Source organism: Schistocerca cancellata, chromosome 5 (assembly GCF_023864275.1).
Source record: "Schistocerca cancellata isolate TAMUIC-IGC-003103 chromosome 5, iqSchCanc2.1, whole genome shotgun sequence".
NCBI classification, from domain to species: domain Eukaryota; kingdom Metazoa; phylum Arthropoda; class Insecta; order Orthoptera; family Acrididae; genus Schistocerca; species Schistocerca cancellata.
Window position 1 is genome coordinate 548492545 of NC_064630.1, and position 22222 is coordinate 548514766.

The following is a 22222-nucleotide window of genomic DNA, read 5'->3' on the forward strand; positions in this document are numbered from 1 at the left end:
GCCACCCCTCGATGTCGCTCATTGCACTGGCTCTTCCGACACCAAATGTAATGTTGATAGGAATGTGTCCACTCCCTCCTCTACCTAACTCAATAGTCTCCCAACTGTGACCATCTGCATGTGTAGCCCCTGCAAAACTGGTCAGTAAAGGAGGCCAATACTACTCCCATAACATGCCTGTTGTGCAGGGCAGCCTACATATCATGGATCAGAAAATTATTTTTTTGCAGACTACCTAGGTCTGATAAACTTTGACTGTGATTGGGTATTATGACGTCTTATATCATATTCAAATTACTATAACGATATTTCTACAATATGCTTCACTTACATGTATTGTAAATATTGCTGTAAGTTTATATTGCCTTGAGGGTGTTATAACTATAATCACAAATTGTCTTACCTATCTCTTGATTTAGACACCACATGTTTGCATCCCAGTGTTGTAAGGTGTCAGGCAAATCCAACACCTTCCATGAAAACCCTGACATGATAAGCAAATCCAGTAGTATGTCACATAGCTCCGAATAAATCGTGACACTAAATTAACCAAAGTAATACGAGTAATGAGTGAGCAAATGGAATACCACAGACTAACACAAGAATGCCTAAATGCATGTCATACCTTCCCACCGTGAGACAGACGCAGTTCCGAGGGGAGACACGAGAACAGAAGCCGAGAGCAGAACCGTGTTAAGCTGGAAGGCCCTACAATAAGGGACGGACGCCCACGTCGCCAGCTAACCGCTAGGACCACCCCCCAGCCCATGTTAAAAGCTAGAGCCCTCCAGAAGAAAAGTATAGATCTTACGATAACACAAAAAGGGCCAACCCAGCTGCAAGTTTTAGCGTGAGACTTTTTCGCGTCTCTGTTACGTCAGGACCACCCCCCCAGCCCATGTTAAAAGATAGAGCCCTTACGATACCGCTAAAAGGACCTCACCAGCTGCAAGTTTTAGCGTGAGACTTTTTCGCGTATCTGTTACGTTGCAAACTTTAAAAACATTGCCCCACCACGAAAAGTATAACGTTTCTCATTGGATAGACAGAATTTTTGTAGGCGGAGCTTAAGGTTAACATTGAGACCCTGATTGGTCAGATGAAAACACAGCCAGATAGTTTTTTTAAACCAACTTCGGTAAATTGTAGTAAGGCGAAATTAGGGGAGAGTTGCTTCCGAGACGGCGAGGTGAGCGGAGCTGTGCTGCCTGCCGCCCCCTGACGAACACCGACAAGGTAATGAATGCACGCGATGCCGCATAACAGCGCATAAAGCTTCACTCAGAACTGCAGAAGTCTCATCTGTTACACTCCCTTTTTGCGTAATACTAGTGTCGATCGTCAATTAAAGCTCATGGTGTTCACGTTTGCCACTTGAAGTAAAAATCTGAAACACAATGATTTTTCTGTTATATAGTTATTGAGAAGCCACATCAGGCACTGTAATTTACGACAAGTTAGATAAGTAATTAAAGACTATTTTGATAGTTTTCTCTTTTATGAAACTTAATTTAAACCTAGATTACAAATGTGATATGGCATAGGTCATCCTTCGATCCATTGTAGAACTTGGAAAAACATTCAGGGAATATTCGTTCAGATTTTTGTTGAACGCAGTTGGTTTTTACCATCCTGTATTAAAAAATTTCCTTTTATCAATAGTGCAATTTATAAACAATGTTTTGTGAGTAGAATAAAATTTCCAATGGTAAACGTAACCGCTTTTTCGACGTTATTTTACCAGCTAACTAAAAATAGGAAAGCCTTGAACCCCTTCCACTAAATTTAGTTAGTATTAAGATTCTTTTACAGGGAGTGCAGTGGAGCTGACGCTGTAATCATTAAGTATTTGGTTATATCATCGCTAGTCTCACTGAACTCTTCTGAACTCTACATGTCATGTGTGGTCTTGCGTCTCCATACCAGCAACAGGTTCCAGGTTCAAACTAGTCAATTCCCTAAAATACACGCTCAGAGCGTCGTTGCGCGAAAGTGGTAGGGAGACACGATATAGAACAAACAGACACCACGCAGAATGTTAGAATGTAAGGAAGACTATTTAAGTGGTTGAAATTAGTAATCACTGTTTTGTACATTGCGATCTAGGTCAAATAAATGTTTTAACAAAATCTACAACACTGTTCAGGCCCTCTGTCTCCTTGGTGACTACCCCAGCTGATTACAAAGTTATTAGAATTTGTTGCTATTAAATTTCTTACATTAATTGCATGGAACTTGTACTTCTCAAATTTTCAGTGTGTGATTTCAAATGCTTTATGTGTATGAACTGCTATTTCTTGAACATTATACTAAAGCGATGTACAGAGAACTCATGTACAATTCTTGTTACTATATTAAAACATTTTATGTTTGTTACTTTAATAAGCAATTTATTATTACAATATTGCAACATTGTGTATAATTTATAGTTATTATTTCTAAAATCTTATATATCTGTCGCAAATTAAAATTAGGAGTGACGGAAAATTACATTTGAGCGGAAGGAAAGAGGCAGTGTGTTAGAAAAGAAGTGTTCCATATTTTGAGAGATGGTAGTATGCACGAAAACAAGAGAAAATATCCAGTAAACACAGGCTCTAAAATGCATGTCTTAAGACTACGAGCACTTCATCTTCACTACAGTCAAACACATCTCTTCTGCTGCAAGATCTTTGGTATTATGAACGAATTACAGGATGCAGTAAATAAATGAGTAAACAAATGAGAACTCGTTATGTGAAACAACAGAGCTTCTAATGCAGTCTGCTTGCTGTAACATACAACCTGCATTAGTAAGCATCATTAGAGGAGGAGCTCAATATGATGTTCACAGGAAGGCATGCTTCCATTATGTCGATAAGTGCAAACATAAACTACATTGTAAAAGCATTCCACCAGCTCATGACAAAAACAGATTGAATCCATTACAACTGATGTATACACTCCACTTATTCATAACTGCGAATACTGTTTACAGCAACAACACTAGCGGATGTTGAGTACATGCTGCGAGTTCTGTGTGTAAGTAATCAGACTGGAAACATTGCGAGCGATGTGACAAAGCTGTGTTACTCTACTTGTGTAGGTCGGTGTATTCATCCTTTCTGGAGGCTCACTCCGAGTTTCAGTTCAGTACTGCCATCACGTGATTTTTGAGAGCGCCCTTAGTGAAGATGTATTTTTGTTGTATGTTACGAAAATCGAATAGCGAAATGCATAAAAAGGTTATGCAATCAAGTTTCGTGTTAAGCTTCGGGAATCAGCGAGTGTAACCTTTGAAAAGTTGAAACAGGCCTACGGAAAACATTTATTATCAAGAGTACGAGTTTTTCGCTGACACATATCATTTTTGGAAGGCACATAAGACGTTGAAGATGAATCTCGCTCAGGGTGTCCTTCAACTTCAAAAATCAACGAATACGTCCAACACGTGCATGCTCTTGTGAGATCAGACAGACTTTTAACAATAACAATGAAGGGTGACGTGTTAAACTTAAACACCTTCACCATACATCAAAATTTGACCGAAGACTTGCTCATGCGAAAGGTTTTTACCAAAACGAGGCCGAGAAATCTCAAAACAGAGCAGGAGGGCGATCAAAGTAATGTGTGTGTTGATCTTCTTGAGATGATTGCCAATGACCACGAATGGTTCAGTCGTGTGATCACATGTGATGCATCCTGGATCTTTAGAGTACGATCCTGAGACAAAGCGACAAAGTGAGGAGTGGCACACCGAGACATCTCCAACGAGAAAAGCTCGATGAGAAAATCAAAGATGAAAACAATGCTAATTTACTTTTTACAGTAGGGGTATCGTGCACAAAGAATTTGTTCCTCCAGGACAAACAGTTAACCAAGTGTTTTGCAAAGATGTGCTTGAAAGGGTCAGGAAAAGGGTGAATCGAGTGACACCTGCCACTGCAAAAAAAGTAGATGCTGCATCATGACAACTTGCCATGTCACACTGAATTTTTTACTTCAAAAGGCATTCATGTTGTTCCACAGCCTCGCCCCCCCCCCTCCCCGATCATCTGATCTGAGTCCTTGTGACTATTTCCTTTTCCTGAAATTGAAAAATGTCTTAAAAGAATGTCATTTTGGGGCTCTGAAGAACAACCAAGAGAATGTGACCGACATGTTAAAGGCCCTACCATTTGAAGCCTTTGAGCGGTGCTACCAAGACCGAACAAAATCTCCGCCGATGTTTAGCGGCCGAAGGGAAAAGAGAAGCCAATGTTGTTGCTTAAAAATCTTTGTTAGGTAAAAAATCTGTCTTATTACTTTTCTCACACTCTTCGTATATCCGCGGACAATAACCTAGGGGTTTGTTTAGTAGACTCGGTATATCGGATTTGCAGTAGAAGAACTATGTTTCAGAGTACCGAAAATGAACAATTGCTGATAACTGTCACGGAGTGCATTTTAGATCCCATGTTTACTGGACATTTTACTCTTTTTTTGTCCACACTACCAGCTATCGAAAAACGGAATAGGGAAAACCGGGGGAATTTGGCGCACCTAACGCATTTTGACTATAACCTTTATTCTATAATACGTAGAGGCTCTAATTGCTGTATAGCATTCGCCGTGCGTGTTTACTGTAACATATCTTAAAGCCACAAATATACAGCCACACGTTTTATTTAAAAAAGGCTCGTAATTATGACATAACTGCATTGCGTCATTTTACCCGACACACCGGATAAAATGACGCAGCAGGTGGTCGCAAGGAATGGTGTAAGTATGTAATTCCACACATCCTATAATACAAAATTTATGTATCGAATATTATGTTTATTAAACAAAACACTTAACGACTTAGTTTAAAAAAATAGCGCAAGTATCAGCTTAATTAACTGTGGAATGGATACAAAACAATAGTTTTCTTATGAAATAGTAACAAAAACGAAGAAGATGACTGGAGTATGAGCGTATTCAGTAACTGGTCCCTTTCATGTTTGCAAGAGAACTAACGCTTCTGCAGACGGGAGTCACAGTTATAGTCTTCAAGATTGCACAAAAACTGCACCGGTACCATTCCTCGCCATGCTTGCCGAATTCACCACATACTACGCACAAATCTTTGCTGCTGGTATGTTGTGCTGCATGGGGGTCTGTCTAATAGACGTCGCATCACGAACAGCCCTGCCGTTCAAGAAGCTCTCTCTGTGTTGCGGCTGTGTGTGCTCGGCATCTGAACAGAGGAACCCATTCTTATAGAAATGATGCACTAGGTTACTTTGACTTTCTTTCAACATACTTTAACGTATCTCATTCATTTACCTACTTCCATTAGTGTGAAACTGAATTGGGGTGAAATGACGCAGTCGGACTCTGTGCGTCAAATTACCCCAACAAGAATGGCCTATATACAACTATAGTTCCACAGTCGCCCTTTACTTAAGGGAAACAATACTTTTATAATCATGGGTGTTAATCTGCAGAGATAGGCATAACAACAAAAACATGTATTTTAACATATCAGGAAGTGGCTTACCTCTTAGAAAGTGGAGGTAAAATGTTAGAAGAAGCAAAGACAATATACACTGTTGCTTCTTGCGCCGACAAATGGTTCATATGGCGTTATGGGACTTAACATCTGAGGTCATCTGTCCCCTAGACTTAGAACTACTTAAACTTAACTAACCTAAGGACATCACACATATCCATGCCCGAGGCAGGATTCGAACCTGCGACCGTAGCAGTAGCGCGGTTCCGGACTGAAGTGCCTAGAACCGCTCGGCCACAACGGCCGGCTTGCGCCGACAATTAGCAAATAACGGCTCCCGCGTTTTGTATGCTTATTAGTATAACTGAGCACCAGATAGCAGCACCGCGCACAGTGAAAGACATATTGACGTGTGTCATTTTACTCGCTGCGCCAAATTCCCCCACTCTCCGCGACCCTTTTTTTAACACCTTGAGACTGTGGCCCCCGCCCTCTCCCCAGCTCCGAACGCTGAATGTTCATCTGGTCCTGACGCACGTGCTCAAGAGAAGCCAGAATAAAATTAGTCATACTGTCTCATATACGGCTCATGTTAATGAATGAGGAGGCAGCTGCTTTTGAGGCTCGCTGCTGCTCCCGCAGTATCCGATGGCGGTTAGTAGTGGCAGGTACGTACGTTGTGCACCTCCGGCGAAAGTGATCACGACATCGAACGCTTCGACAGCACCTGAAGCTCACTCTCCCCGTGTGTCCATCACTGACGACAGCCAAGGCGATGGAAGCCTGACGGACGGTTTATCAATGGAACCCCTCCTTGTACAGGGTCAGTGAACTTCTTCATGAAAGTCTCTGTATGTCCATCTTTTCAGAGATGGTTCGGAATCTAGGCTGTTCAGTACAGAATGTCAAATCAAACATCTTTCCGCAGACTAAATTTCCACATTCTTATTTTATTGGGCTACCAGTTTCGGCGACATATTATGCCATCTTACATAAAATCATATGTGTTAGCAGTCGCAGGTGATGTTTGAAGTCATCACTGTCTCAAACATCTACAGACACCAGAATGTTGGCCCCTATTTTGGCCGGAATTCCAGAACCTTACAATTTTTTCTAGAACACAATTAAACAGTAAAGGTGATAAACCATCACCTTGTCTACTACCAGTTTTTATTTCAAATGGCTGAGATACTTCTTCCACACATTTGACTTAAGATATTGTACCTGTTAGTGTTTTACTAATAAAATTTGCTAATTTTTATGTAACACCAAATTCTCTAATGACCTTATCTATCGTTTCTCTGCCTATACAATCAAATGCTTTCTTGAAATCAATAAATGACACTATTATTGATTTGCTGGTTAAAATTCTATGGCGAATTATTGACTTTAAGTTAAAAATTTGTTTTGCACAGGATCTTTCCATTAAAAAACTACCCTGACATTCTCCCATTTGATTGTCTAAAGTATCTATCACACTGTTCAGGAGAATTTTTGATAATATTTTGTATGCCACTGGCAGAAGGGACGCTCCTGTGTAATTATTGACATTTTGTTTGCCTCCCTTTTTATGTAGCGGGTGGATTAATGCTGTTTTCCATTCAACTGGAATCTTTTCAGTTTTCCAAATATTCGCAAAAAGCAGATATAGATCCGTTACGGTTTTTGGTTCTGACCACTTCAATAATTCTGCTGTAACGGAGTCTTCACCACTTGCTTTATTGTTCTTGAGTGTTTTGATGGCTTCATGAATTTCTAACTCTGTTGGTGGGAAATCTTCCTCTAGATTTTGAGGTGTCACTTTAATTCTAATTTATCTGTTGGAACTGGACAGTTTAACAACTTTTCAAAAAAATTTGCTAAAATTTCACAATTTTCTTTGTTATTTAATCCTATTTTGCCATTTTAATTTTTGAAACAAATACTCGGTGCCTGATATCCTTTAAGTATGTGTTTAAAAGTTTGATAAAAATTTCTAGAATTGTTTGTGGTGAAATTTTCTTCTATTTCAAAAAGCTGAGAATTGACAAAGTTTCTTTTGACTTTCCAGATTATTTCTGATGTTTCTTTTCTGTGTTGTCTGAATTGTTCAAGGTTTTCCTCTTTTCTCGAACATCTCCATTTTCTCCATTTTTGAGCTGCTTGTATTAGTGCCGGCCAGAGTGGCCCTGTGGTTCTAGGCGCTACTGTCTGGAACCGCGTGACCGCTACGGTCGCAGGTTCAAATCCTGCCTCGGGCTTGGATGTATGTGAATCCTTAGGATTAGTTAGGTTTAAGTAGTTCTAAGTTCTAGGGGATTGATGACCTCAGAAGTTAAGTCCCATAGTGCTCAGAGCCATTTTTTTGTTTGTATTAGTGCTTCTTCACACTGTTCATTCTACCGTGTCTTCCTTTTGTTCTTGGCCAATCCTAAAGTCTCTCTAGTGCTTGAGTTATTTGCATCTGGAGTTCGCGCCAATCACCTTCTTTACTTGCCTCAATTTCTTCTCTAAATTTTTCTATATTTTCTTTTGTAATATTAGCTGCAGTGGTGTTGTATCTGATCGCTTTCTTGGTTGCCTTTTTTGTTTTAGATGGGAGAAATTTTATTTTAATCTTAGAGAGATAATGATTTGAATCGTATTCCCCATTTCTATTTTGACATTCATCATTTCTGTGATATACCTTTTAGATATGGCTACGTGATCCAGTTGAAATTCTCCTAGGTTTGGATTTGGATGTCTCCAAGTTTTAGCTTTTCTTGGTAGTTTGCGGAAATGTGTGGACATGAGTTTTAACTGGAACATTTTGCACATACTGATCGGTCTTTCACCATTTCTGTTTGTTCTTGAGTGTGCTGGATATTCACCTACAATAGTCCTAAATTTCTTTTCCCTCTCAATTTGCGCATTGAAGTCATATAATTACAGTTATTGACATATTTTTTGTGCGGGCTACATGGCAAACTGAATAGCATGCTCTCTCTCCTCATATTTGTTCCTGATGCGCACTTATTACTTTTTCAGGATCCGAATGGATGGCGCAGTGTTTAGCACGCTGGGTTCAAAATCCCCCCAAACACCATTGTGTTTCCTTTGAAAATAACGCAACCAATTTTCATCCTCGTTGTTCTCCTATCCTAGCTTATGGTCCGATTTCGTCTCCTAATTTAGGTTTTCTGTGGTTACCCTGAATTAGTATAAGCAAATGCCCAGATGGTTCCCACTACAAGGTTACAGTCGATTACCTGTCATATCCTTGTCAAACTAGGCCCGTTAGTATGTAAGTGGTAGTATATATGAATTATGTTAATTTTCTTTTTAAATTTAATACCATGACACATGCATTATCGTTGTAGAAGTTACCTATGGATGAATAAAACAACAACCAACACTACTACTACTACTACTATAACTACGACTACAGTACCTCATCGTCGAGGAGATATTTAGCTCACTCTTCTTTCTCAATTACCAAATTGATCGTAATACTGTTATAAAACCAGAGACGAGCATTGTAAATTTCAGAGAATGCGTGTTCCAGTCAATTCAGTAAAAGGAATGGTTCTTGGGATAACGCAGGAGGGTCTCAAACATAAATTCACAACAAATCTGGTGTAATAGGTGACTGTCCCTTTGGGTTTCACTCTTCTTTTAAAAACCTGTTTCTTTCCATTTTAGTGCTTATTTGCTCGGAACTGTGTGTGTGTGTGTGTGCGTTTGTTTATTTTCTCCATACGTAGTCGTGCTTTTTTTTTTTTAGTGCAGCTACTGTAAATGATTTCACAACAGAGAAGATGCCATCTGGGGAGTGACTGCTCACTATACTCGTTGGAAATACAGACGTTCGCGTTGTTAACTATAGTCTCGTGTGGCGTTTAATCTTCTCATGAGGGTTCTCCAATAATTACAGACGAGAATTATGATGATAGAATACCTGGAAATTCGTGTTATCCGCTGAGGAACAGTTTCCTCTGCAAGAAGGACGAGTGAAACAGGTTTTTAAAGCACTCGTCATTCCGCCTGTCTAACGGTTTGGCCCGCTCTCCGGGTCCCTATGACACACGCCAACGTCCGCACAAGAACGCAATTTGCGGCCATACGAACGGCAGACTTGCAGGACTGGCTCCTCCCACGATACACGTCCGGTTCTTTTTTAATTTTCTTACATACGCGTGAAATAATAAAACATGCTCTAAATTTGGTGGTCGTGTAGACGGACGAGCACACAGGTGCATAATTTCGTCATTCCAAATTCAGATAGTGCCACGTTTAATACACCAGTGTCAGTAGTTTTGTACTTTTTCTCAACATTGCACACATAATAGTAATGACATCGACGTAACGTAGTACTCGTATTCATGTCTTCCATCAGAGTAGAAAAAAACAGTAAGACTGAATTGTTGATACGGCGCAGGGCTCAAAACAGGTTCGGAGTTACAACAACCGAGTCAACGAAGGCGAAAGAAGATTGCCAGAAACAACCACTAAAATTCCTCACCAGTGGATTGTGAGGGCGGGGGTGGGGCGGGGAAGAGCGTTTAAAGGTTAATTTCTCATGTTTTTCTCAACAACTCGAAATCGGCGGCTTCTAGCGAAAATGTGTCCCTGTGCAAAATTAAACTAAATCAAATGCTTAGAAAAAAGGTCCTATTTATTGTTCTCTAGGACTAATAATTAGCCGGCCGGGGTGGCCGTGCGGTTCTAGGCGCTACAGTCTGGAACCGCGTGACCGCTACATTCGCAGGTTCGAATCCTGCCTCGGGCATGGATATGTGTGATGTCCTTAGGTTAGTTAGGTTTAAGTAGTTCTAAGTTCTAGGGGACTGATGACCTCAGAAGTGCTCAGAGCCATTTGACTAATAGTTTCCTCATTGCAGGTGATAAAAAAACCCGCATATCTTTTAAAATAGTTTTTAATAGTATGAAATTAATGTTTATGGTTAAATGATGTGGTTAAAGAGCAAATATTAAATTGTGTGTCACATCTAAGAGCAGTAGGGCAGTATTGAAATATTTCTGGTGGTATAACAGGATGGAAGGGGGGGGGGAGGGTGGAAGGAGGGTGGAGGATAGAAGTGTGGTGGTAGATGGGTCGCCGGATTGTTAGCACACATTTACCTCCTTCGTAGGTCTGCAAACCAAAGAGCGCAAGTAAGTCCCCGCTCTCATTACACCATTAGGTCACAAGAAACAACTACAGTGTGTTTCACAAAGATATACCGTCCGTCCTAGAGTTCGGCTTACGTTTCACTGGTGACGCAATGTGCACTCTTACCTTGGAGGTGTTTATTTTCCACAAAGAGTGTCATCAGTACATGGAATACGGACATGAGATACCAATAATACCAATGTAAGGAATGGATGTGGACCGAATCTACGTAAATTTCTGTACACTATTATACGTGGCTAGAGAGGAAATTGATTCTTAGTTATCCTGTACGGCAGTTGTAGCATTCTTTCAGGAAAGGCGACTTCCCCCTCCACGAGTGGTGCTCACTTTTTTGTTTACAGCCAGACTGTGCCTCTTCAGCGTTTCCTGTCCCTTTTTCTTATGTGAGTAGGCAAAAATGCCTTTCTGTTGCCTTTACCTTCCCTAAAGCCAAACTGATCGTCATCTGACACATCCTCAATTTTCTTTGCCATTTTCTGTATATTATTGTTGTCAGGCAACTTGGGTGCATGAGCTGTTAAGCTGAATGTGCGACAATTCTCGCACCTGTCAAATCTTGAAATCTTCGGAATTTTGTGGATGATGTTTTTCCGAAAGTCAGATGGTATATCGCCAGACTTATACATTCTACCCACTAATGTGAGTAGTGTTGCCATTTCCCCCCAATGATTTTAGAAATCTTGATGGAATGTTATCTGTTCCTTCTGCCTTATTTGATCTTAAGTCTTCCAAAGCTCTTTTAAATTGTGATTCCAATGCTGGATTCGCTATCTCTTCTAAATCGACTCCTATTTCTTCTTCTATCACATCAGACTAATCTTCCCCCTCATAGAGGCCTTCAGTGTTCTTTTTCCATCTATCCGCTCTCTCCTCTGCATTTAACAGAGGAATTCCCATTGTACGCTTAATGTTACCACCCTTGCTTTTAATTTCACCGAAGGCTATTTTTACTTTTTTATATGTTGATCAGTCCTTCCGACAATCATTTCTTTTTCCATTTCTTCACACTTTTCATGTAGCCATTTCGTTTCAACTTCCCTACACTTCCTGTTTATTTCGTTCTTCAGCGACTTGTATTTTTGTATTCCTGAGTTTCCCTGAACATTTTTGTGCTTCCTTCTTTCATCTATCAACTGAAGTATTTCTTCTGTTACCCATGGTTTCTTGCAGTTTCCTTCTTTGTACCTACGTTTTTCATTCCAGCTTCTGTGATTGCGCTTTTTAGAGATCTTCATTCCTCTTGAACTGAACTGCCTACTGCGGATTCCTTATCGCAGTATCTATAGCCTTAGAGATCTATCCATTCCTTAGTACTTCTGTACACCCCTTCTTTGCGGATTGATTCTTCCTGACTAGTCTCTTAAAACTGAGACTACTCTTCATCAGAACAAAATTATGATCTGAGTCTGTATCTAATCCAGAGTACGCCTTACCATCCTGACCATGACGTAACATAACTGAAATCTTCTCGTATCTCTGGGCTTTTTCCAAGTATACCTCCTCCTCTTGTGATTGTTGATGAGTATCCGCTATTAATAGCTGAAATTTATTGCAGAACTCAATTAGTCTTTCTCCTCTCTCATCCATAGTAACCCGTAACCCGTTTTTTTACTACTTCCCTACAACCGCATTCTAGTCCCTCCACGACTGTTATATATTCATCTCCCTTTACATGTTGAATTACCCGTTCAGTATCCTCATATACCTCCTTTATCTCTTCATCTTTAGCTTGTAACGTTGGCACGTATACCCGAATTATCGTTGCCGGTGTTGGTTTGCTGTCGATTCTGACGAGAACAACACTATCACCAAACTGTTCTCAGTAATTCACTCTCTGCCCTACCTTCCCATTCATAACGAATACCCAGACTATATTCACCCAGTAGTGGAGATTGAGAGTACTCAGCGACTTCCAAAAAACTTAATTTTCAAACCTTTACTAAACATTTTCAAGCTGACATTCCCCCCCCCCCCCTCCACGCACACAAAATGCAGAAAAGAAAAAAGTTTACCGCTTACTCGTACTATATTTTCGCTGCTTCATTCAGATGCATAAAATCCTTGCTTTTGTTTAAAATGACGCGCACTAAAAGTTCAGCATAAGGTAAGGTATGACATTTTAATTTATTACTTCTTTACTATTAACTCTATTTGCAACACATTTTGCAGACAGTATCCACGTATAACACCGAATCTACCAGCAAAATTATACCATTGTATGACACATCATTCAGGAGATATGACATTTTATACATAGGAGTTCGATTCTTTAAATAATCAGGGGTGGAAGGAGAGAGCTGCTGGTAGTGACTAAACAAGTACTGCCGTAGACCCATGCGTCACGAATGTCGTGTATCTCCACAGCAAAATACGTTTGGAACATCTCCTGCAGAGATTCGTGAAACTAAAACAAGTTTTACGCTTTAACGAGACGACTTTTAGAAATATTACCACTGGTCTATTCATGTAAACTGCAGTGCAGGCGATGAGATCTCTCCTCACGAATTCGCAGTAAACAACCAATTTGTCCCCGAGATTCATGCGACAGACGTCAGTACTTTACTTATTCAGGAAACAACAGCAAGATCTTAATTAAGGATTTGGTGACAATTAAGACAAGGCAAGTGATAATTCTTTCCATTTACTACATTAGCTTAAGACGAATAACTTTAGATGGAACGTATTAATAACTTTCCTCGCTACCATACCTGGACATTTGGGAAAAGTGGGAAGTTACGTCCACAAATACAGAGAGAACCCGAATTCCACCGACGAACTTTCAGAGGTAGTAGTATGGACCAAAACAAGAAAACTTTCTGGTAGGCATGGGCTCTAAAATGTATACCTTAAGAGTTATGATACTTGTTCATCTTCGCTACCATGCTGCACGTACCTTCTACTGAAAGCTCTTTGCTTTCCATATTTTGAGAGGTGGAAACATGGACCAAAACAAGAAAAAATGTCCAGTGAACATGAGATCTAAAGGGCATAGCTTACGAGTTACGGACACTTGTCTACCTTCTCTACTATGAAAACCATCTCTTCTATCGAACAAGTGCTCATACCTCTTACGGTATGCATTTTATAGCCCTGTTTAATAGACATTTTTCCTTGTTTTGAGCCTTACAACCACCTCTGAAACTTCGTCGGTGAAGTTCTGGTACATCCTTTATACTGTGCAAGCCACTGTAAAGTACATGATGGTGGGCATTTCGTACCAAGGTTATGACTTTGTGTCCTAATCCATTAGGGAAGGAAAAACGAGTCAGTAATTTGTAATGAATGCGATTTTAGTGTAACAATCTAATTTCCCACTACTTTTTTTGTAAAGCTCCTACTAGGATGTTTTACCATCGCCTCAGTCTGTAGTGTGGTTGTCTGTATCGAGAGGTAAAGTGCACGGCACTTATGCAAAATACAGTTATCTGTTTTTATGGGCGAGGATGCAATAAAACTAATCCAGAGAATGTGAGCCGGTCTTCAGTTCTTGCGAATATGAGCATCCAAGAGATCACTATAATCAACATTTTGTGTCCTTGCAAGAAACTCTTTGTGTAAACGTATGGAATCTCCTCTTTTACTGGAAAAATTCGACGATAATTGCCTACTTTCAGATGAAATCTTATGGTTTAGCGACCTTTGAAGATGGAAGCAACAAATCTCTTAATTGAAATCCGCTTCTGTTCGTCACTTGACAGACACATTCAAGGCAAGGTATACTGCGAAGGCAATCAGTAAAGCTCTGTAACCAATATACAACATTAAAGTGTGTGTATGAAAAGTCTATCTTACAAGCGAGAGCTTGACTAACGAACAGTATATGAATATCCGGAGCAAAACAATAGCATTATCCGCTGGATGTCACAGCCGACATCTGGCCATTAAATTTAGCTTAGTACAGTAAGGTAACACATCTTCTGAATGGTCGCTCGGCGATGAGCTGGCGCTCGAAACATAATAATAACATGCACGTGATTTAAAGTAATGCTTATTCTATTACTTTTCAGCATTGTAAAAACGTAATTTTCTTTGTACAGCCATAAACAGACTATCACCTAATGTTGATAACGGTTATAATATAGAAACCAGATTGTAATAATTGTATTTATAAACTAATTATAGAGCTACTGGAACTATGTCATTATCCATTGATGAATTGGGTCACACGAGAGCTATACACCACAAAATTAAGAAAAAAATTTTTTAGCTTGAAACTTCCTGACCAATTACAACTTTGTGCTGTGCTGGGACTCGAAGCTGGGACCTTCGCTTTACCCGAGGAAGTGATCTGTGGCGTTATTACTTACTATTACTGTTCTCATATTACATGTTGTCTGATAGAAAACGTCTCTCATTGTTATTTATCGCTACGCATGTTATAAGTCGCTGCCAAGGGGCAAGACTCTCATGTACTGTCCTCTACTGCTTGCGAAATTACATTTTTGGCTGTGTAGCGACAGCAAGATTGTACACTGTACTTGGACGAGGAAGTATTCTGGTCAGGTGACTGGCCAGTTAAGATCTGAGTTACGAGGGCTATTCGGAAATTAAGGAACGATCCGTTGCAAAATGGAGACCACAGCGAAGATACGATAAAGTTTTGTACAGATGTGATGGGCAGTGTCTCTAGTATGCAAGTAGATAGCGTCAAGTCAATCTTCTCAGTTCTGAGCACACAGTGAGCTCGTAAAGGTGCATAGGTGCATAGACGTTCACCCGCCAAGTATGGGTGTAGATTAGGCCTGATTTTATGCATGAAGTTATATAATGTAACTGTCATGCATTACCTTTTTTATGACAGTTCACCGCTGCACACTGCAGCGGTAATGAGGACACTCCTGGAGCGTTTCCGATGGGAAGCGTTTGATCACCCACCGTGCAGCCTCGACTTGGCTTCCTCTGATTTTCATATCTTCCCAAATGAACCTCTGTCCATGAAGAACAACTTTCTGCTACGGCCAACGAGCTGGAGAACAGCGCAGAAAATTGACGAAAAGCACAGGAGGTTGTCTTTTATGATAAGGTTACTGGAAAATTTGTACAACGCTAAGACAGATGTCTAAGTCGGAGCGCTGACTATGTGAAAAAGTAGCTGGAAAGTGTACTACTGTTGAAAATAAAACAGTTTTAATTTTCACTGTGGTTTTCATTTCGCGATCGATCGTTTCTTACATTTCTAAAGGCCTCGTATTTTGGCCACACAAACGACAGACAAAGCATCACTCTTCTTTTGCTGACCATTGGGTCTAGTTGCATACCTCTTGACGCGTGGGCCCAAACTGCAGCTATCAAACGCCTTTGCGTTGTATTCTATTGTGATGGCCATTTATATGCTGCAACATACCAGAATTCATGGTGAGAGCGTTGCCTCATAGCGTGCTTTTGCATAATATTCTATTTACATGATATTCAGCTCTGCAGATGTGCTTTCTTTGAGACCAATGTTAAATTTGTTGTTCCGATCGAGGCTTCGTTCCATGTACAAGGATCAATGTCGGTCTTTCATCAAGTCATCCGTGAATGCAATTAATGTTTAATGTTACTTTTACAGGTACGTAATAGCGTCGCAGGAATTTGAGGTTATATGGGGTTCCTTTGATTCTGTTTTTTGATGGTTTGTAGTACTGTATTTCGCACGCATTACTAATTTGTCGTTCTTGTTTATTGAACAGTAACTGAAAGTTCTTTCAAATTCTGTTTAATTAATTTTCATTCCAGAACAACTTGCACATTACTATGTTTTTCATATTTTATTACCATGTGCTCACTAGACCTTTGCCTAAGTTAATACTTTATCCGCATACTTCATCCGAGCACAATGTACTGAATTCGTTGTGCCTTCAGCAGTAGAATTGTTATTCTGACAAACTGCATCCCTTGCCTGTGTATCACAGCAAGTATAAAGTAGGTCTGAGCTGATGAAAACTTCGAAACACCTGCTGATCCTGAGTATATTGAGAGTGGCTATAGTGATTATTTGTACTAGGTGTTACGCTACACGAAGTGAAGTGTACATCTCCATAGCACATGATTTCTCTTCAAAAGAGACACCTCAGACTTTCAGACTGCGTGAGAAGGTTTGAACGTCTTGTGTTAACGTGAACACATGTACAAGATCCCCTTAGGTTACTATTGCACTATGAGAGCTCTGCTTATTTCGTCAATAGAAGTCATATCGAGTTGTTAATCATTCATGGGTCAATTTTTTTTCATAAAAGAATATTTTCAGGGCATTGATACTGAATTCAGACTGTTTACATATGCAGATAAAAGAGAAGGTAGGAGGCATTCATCTGGCGACTGACTACCATGATACTTTCTTTTGCGAATCTTCTGTTTTTTACTTAGCAGAAGTCGAATTACTTTGTGTGAAATTGTGTCAAAGGTCTCTTTCAAAATGAACTGACTAATTTATCCACGAACGGCTCACGACCCATCCTCACAGCTTACTTCTCCACCCTTCCAAATTTCACAGAAATTCGCCTTCGCTTCTGTGAAGTTGGGAAGGTATAAGGGCAGCGAGTCCGTTGTTCGTGGAAAGTTCAGTCGGTTGAACATTTGCCCACTAAAGTCAGAGGTCTCAGGTACGAATACTGGTCCAGCAAACACTTTTAACCTACCAGGAACTTTCGAATAAGCGCTCACGCCACTGCAGAGTGAAAATGCACTCCGGCTTACACTCTTGTGTGCTATGTTTTCATGAAGCCTTAAAAGTCTGTTGTTTAGCAATGGAATCACTTAACGTTCTAAAAGACAGTAAACAGCCGCGTTTGATACAAGATTTAACGACTTGCTTGCCCGCATTTCGGAATAAGTATTGTTATCAACTGTCCTGTCTTAGTTTACGCTGTACCCTCACTTGCTTTCTTCTACTGCCAGCTGGGTCAGTTTATGTTGTTGCACGAATAGGGTGAAACATATTGGCGTAAAAATAAAAAAGACAAGAATTTCAACGACGCGAGAAGCAAAATGCCCACTGCCGGACGAAATGCTCTTCTCCGCGTGCCCACTGACTAGAAAATTCGCAGAGCCAACTTCCCCAGGAAGGCCGCAGTCGTTAAGAAGTTTTTCAACCATGAACGTGCAGAAAACGGAATTGCGCTATAATCCGGCTTGCACTTGGCGATGTTTTTCTGTAATTGTGAAATTATGGCTGCAGTGAGTAACAGCGGCAACTGAAGTAACCCATAATCACCTATTACGAAAGGAAAAACCTGAGGTGTTATCATCCTACGTCTCTGCTATTACGAAAACTGACTGTTGTCGTTCCGCCAGTCTCTTCTAATAGAATAACACTATAATCAAGAATTACTAAAATTAAGGTTCTCAGTAATTCAATTACCAGTGTATTTTGCTAAATGGACTTTTACGGTGGTAGAGCAACGAAATTTCGGGAATACATTTGTCTAGGTAACATATTTAATTGCTTAACATTGCAAAAAATGGTTCAAATGGCTCTGAGCACTATGGGACTTAACATCTCTGGTCATCAGTCCCCTAGAACTTAGAACTACTTAAACCTAACTAACCTAAGGACATCACACAACACCCAGTCATCACGAGGCAGAGAAAATCCCTGACCCCGCCGGGAATCGAACCCGGGAACCCGGGCGTGGGAAGCGAGAACGCTACCGCACGACCACGAGCTGCGGACTCTGAACATTGCAAAATCATAGGTTAATATAAGTGCGATTAAGCCGTTGCAAATGTGAAACGCTGGTACATCAATAACCGGTGTAATCTCCACAATGTTGAATGCAATCACGCAAACGTGCATACATTGTGTCGTACTAATGCCGGATATCAGTTTGTGTGATGGAGTTCCACGCCTGTTGCATTTGTTCGATAAATACAGGGGCGATAAATGCTGTTTGTGGATGACGCCCGAGTTGTCGGCCGATGATGTCCCATGTCCTCGATTAGACACAGATCTACTGATCGGGCAGACCGAGGCAGCATGTCGACAATCTGTAGAGCATGTTGGGCTACAACAGCGGTACGATGACGAGCGTTAGCTTGCTGGACAACACCCTCTGGAATGCTGTTCATGAATTGCAGCACAGCGGGTCGAATCATGAGACTGACATACGAATCTGTATTCAGGGTGCATGGGATGATAACGAGAGTGCCCCTGCTGTTATACCCCAGACAACAGTTCCAGGTGTAGGTCCAGTGCGTCTGGAACTCAGACAGATGGAGCGTAGGCCCTCAACTAGCCTCCTCCTAACCAGCACACGGGCATCAGTGGCACCAAGAAAGAATCAGCTTCCATCGGAAAACAAAACAGACTTCCACCCAGCCCTCCGATGAGCTTTCGCTTGACAGAAAAGAAGTCGCAAATGCCTGTGGTTTGGGGTCGTGGAATGCACGCTACAGGGCGCTTAGCTCGGAGCTATTCTCAAAGTAACCAATTTAAAACCGCTCGTTGTGTGCCTGTGGCGCCAACTGCTGCTCATATTGCGGCTGCAAATGCATTACGATGCGCCAGAGCCACAAGCCGAACACGATGGTCTCTCCTGTCGGTATCGCCAGGTATCGCCAGGTGCCGTCCAGAGTCGGGTCTTCCTGCCAGCGATCATGCACAGGGGCTACATTCCTGCCAAGTCTTTCTGCTGTATCGTAGAAGGAACGTCCAGTTTCCCGTTGCCCTATAACACGAACTCCTTGAAACTCAGTGAGATGGTTCAAATGGCTGTGAGTACTATGGGACTCAATATCTGAGGTCATCAGTCCCCTAGAACTTAGAACTACTTAAACCTAACTAACCTAAGGACATCACACACATCCATGTGCGAGGCAGAATTCGAACCTGCAACCGTAGCGGTCGCGCGGTTCCAGACTGAAGCGCCTAGAACCGCTCGGCCACACAGGCGGCCTCAGTGAGATGTCGATATTGGCGCCCTTGTCGCCTTAAAGGCATTCTTGATTACAGTAGTTCACCGCGTTAAGTCTCAAAGGTAACTAATGCTCACGACCGTTACAGCGTGTATTTAAAGCAAACCTGATCTGCATCCTCATAGTGGCGCTGCTAGATTCACTCTCATGCGACTGTTGCGAAATTTGAAAAGACATCATCTTTCAGCTGTAGTAACATGCCTACCAACTTTCGATTATGTCGCACAGCTCCTTCTTGATGTTACAATTTTTTCCATCAGTATATTTATATCGCTATTTTTCTGTTCATTTCCTTATTTCCCGTTCCTGGGAAACGAGTTTCTAACGTTAGCACTATACCTTTACTAGGCATCAAATCTGCCCATAGTTTCCTTCAGTTTTCATTGCCCAGATATTAGAGTGCAAAGATTGGTATCCAGAAGATTTTGTCGTAATTCTTGCCTGCCTTAGGTCACTCTTTTCAGTTTCGTGTAGGACTAACAACCTTAAATTGGGAAACCATGCCTGCCGGAGTAGCCGAGCGGTTCTAGGCGCTACGGTCTGGAGCCGTGCGACCGCTACGGTCGCAGGTTCGAATCCTGCCTCCGGCATGGATGTGTGTGATGTCCTTAGGTTAGTTAGGTTTAAGTAGTTCTAAGTTCTAGGGGACTGATGACCTCAGCAGTTAAGCCCCCAGTGCTTAGAGCCATTTTTTGGGAAACCATGAATGCCCTCTGTATAGACGACACCAACCGACTTACCAACTTCGAATCTTCAAAGAATTCCCCACCCACATCATTTCACCTTATTACATATAGAGCACTGATACATGACTGTAGACATAAAGGTGAACTTCCATCAAACTCGCACTGATACATGACTGTAGACATAAAGGTGAACTTCCATCAAACTCCCAACTCCAATCATGTGTAACGAACACATGGCCACTGACTGGAAACATCCTCCTGTCAGTTCCCATATCGTAGATGTAACAACTTGCTTAAACAATATCAAAATCTTATCTTCAGTGCTACACATATTCAGTTCTATATGTAGCATCTCTAACCTGCCCCTGAAACTGTAAGGCAACCAAACTAGAATACATTGTTCACGTCAGCTATCTCGACAGTTCTCTTCGTCCCAAAACTCAAGTAATCCATCTGCCAATGCCGAAGATCTCATTCATTTCCCGACCATTGTCTTTCAAAATGTATGCTAAATTAAAGACCCATACAACCTCCAACAAATCTCTGTTGTTACCTGTTACGTATTCAATGTAAATACTTAAGCCACTTACCGCAGTAACCAACCGCCTCGATACTTTAGTGAAAACCTAGTCGAGACCCACTCCTACTCCGGCTTTCCTGTAAGCTTATACTAAACCGAAACAACGATACAACGTCCTTTTCCACAATGTGCATTCGTCACCAGCAAAAAAATCGTAATTCAAGCATACTCCAATACCACTCCAACCCTTATTGTCGTTCTCAAAGAAACCTCCTTCAACCTTAACACATCATCCGTCAATAACTAGCACCAAGCTTTTAACCCACGTCCCACAGACCGAGGTGGACTCACTGCTGACCACCAGAAAAACTTTTCCCGATCATCCACAATGCTTGTACAATACCTATGCCTTTCTCCTCATACTCATTCTTGTGTTGAAAACGCTGTATATCCAATCCATAACCGTACCTTATGACGTCATCTTGCACATAGACCGTACCTTGTCCACATCTAGCCATACAAGCCAGCGAGTAGGTACAGAGCACAAGTGGAATTATTTATCGCCTTTACTCTTTTATACATACAGACATACACTCAAACACACACTAGGAAATTATATTTTCTGTTTAAGACATATTGTCATAGAAATATATTAAAAATTCCTTCAATCTTCCCGTTGTGACCAAGGTTTCTGGGGAGGTTTCTCATGGTTGCAAGCCAATATTGAAACTGGAATCATCTACCAGACATTCCCAATTAGTACTCTTTCAGCCGCCTGTGGGGGCCTGCTATGTCAAGCAAGTGCATTGCCAATCCTTTCATGCCTCTATAAGAATGAGCAACAGCATATTAAAAGGTTTGATGATTTAAAATTATGTAACGTGTTACTAAAACGACTCGAAAACATGTAAAAGTACTCAGGCCAGAATTTGAATTTCAGGGCATCAATAATTTTCACAAAAATCGTCGTTTCACAAAAATTTTATACCCGCTGAAATTTTAGCTACGAATGTGATATTTTGATAGCAAATCTGTTGTCATAGAAATATATTAAAAATTCCTTCAATCTTCCGGTTGTGACCAAGGTTTCTGTGGAGGTTTCTCATGGTTGCAAGCCAATATGGAAACTGGAATCATCTACCAGACATTCCCAATTAGTACTCTTTCAGCCGCCTGTGGGGGGGCTGCTATGTCAAGCAAGTGCATTGCCAATCCTTTCTTGCCTCTGTAAGAATGAGCAACAGCATATTAAAAGGTTTGATGATTTAAAATTATGTAACGTGTTACTAAAACGGCTCGAAAACATGTAAAAGTACTCAAACCAGAATCTGAATTTCAGGGCATCAATAATTTTCACAAAAATCGTCGTTTCACAAAATTTTTATACCCGCTATTTTGTTAGCAAATGTGTTATGGTATAAAACCGTCATATGGAAGTTTATGCAGCATTAAGCTTTAATATTTTACAAGTTTTCCAAGGAATTACAAAATTTGGCATAAAATGCAGTAAAATATTA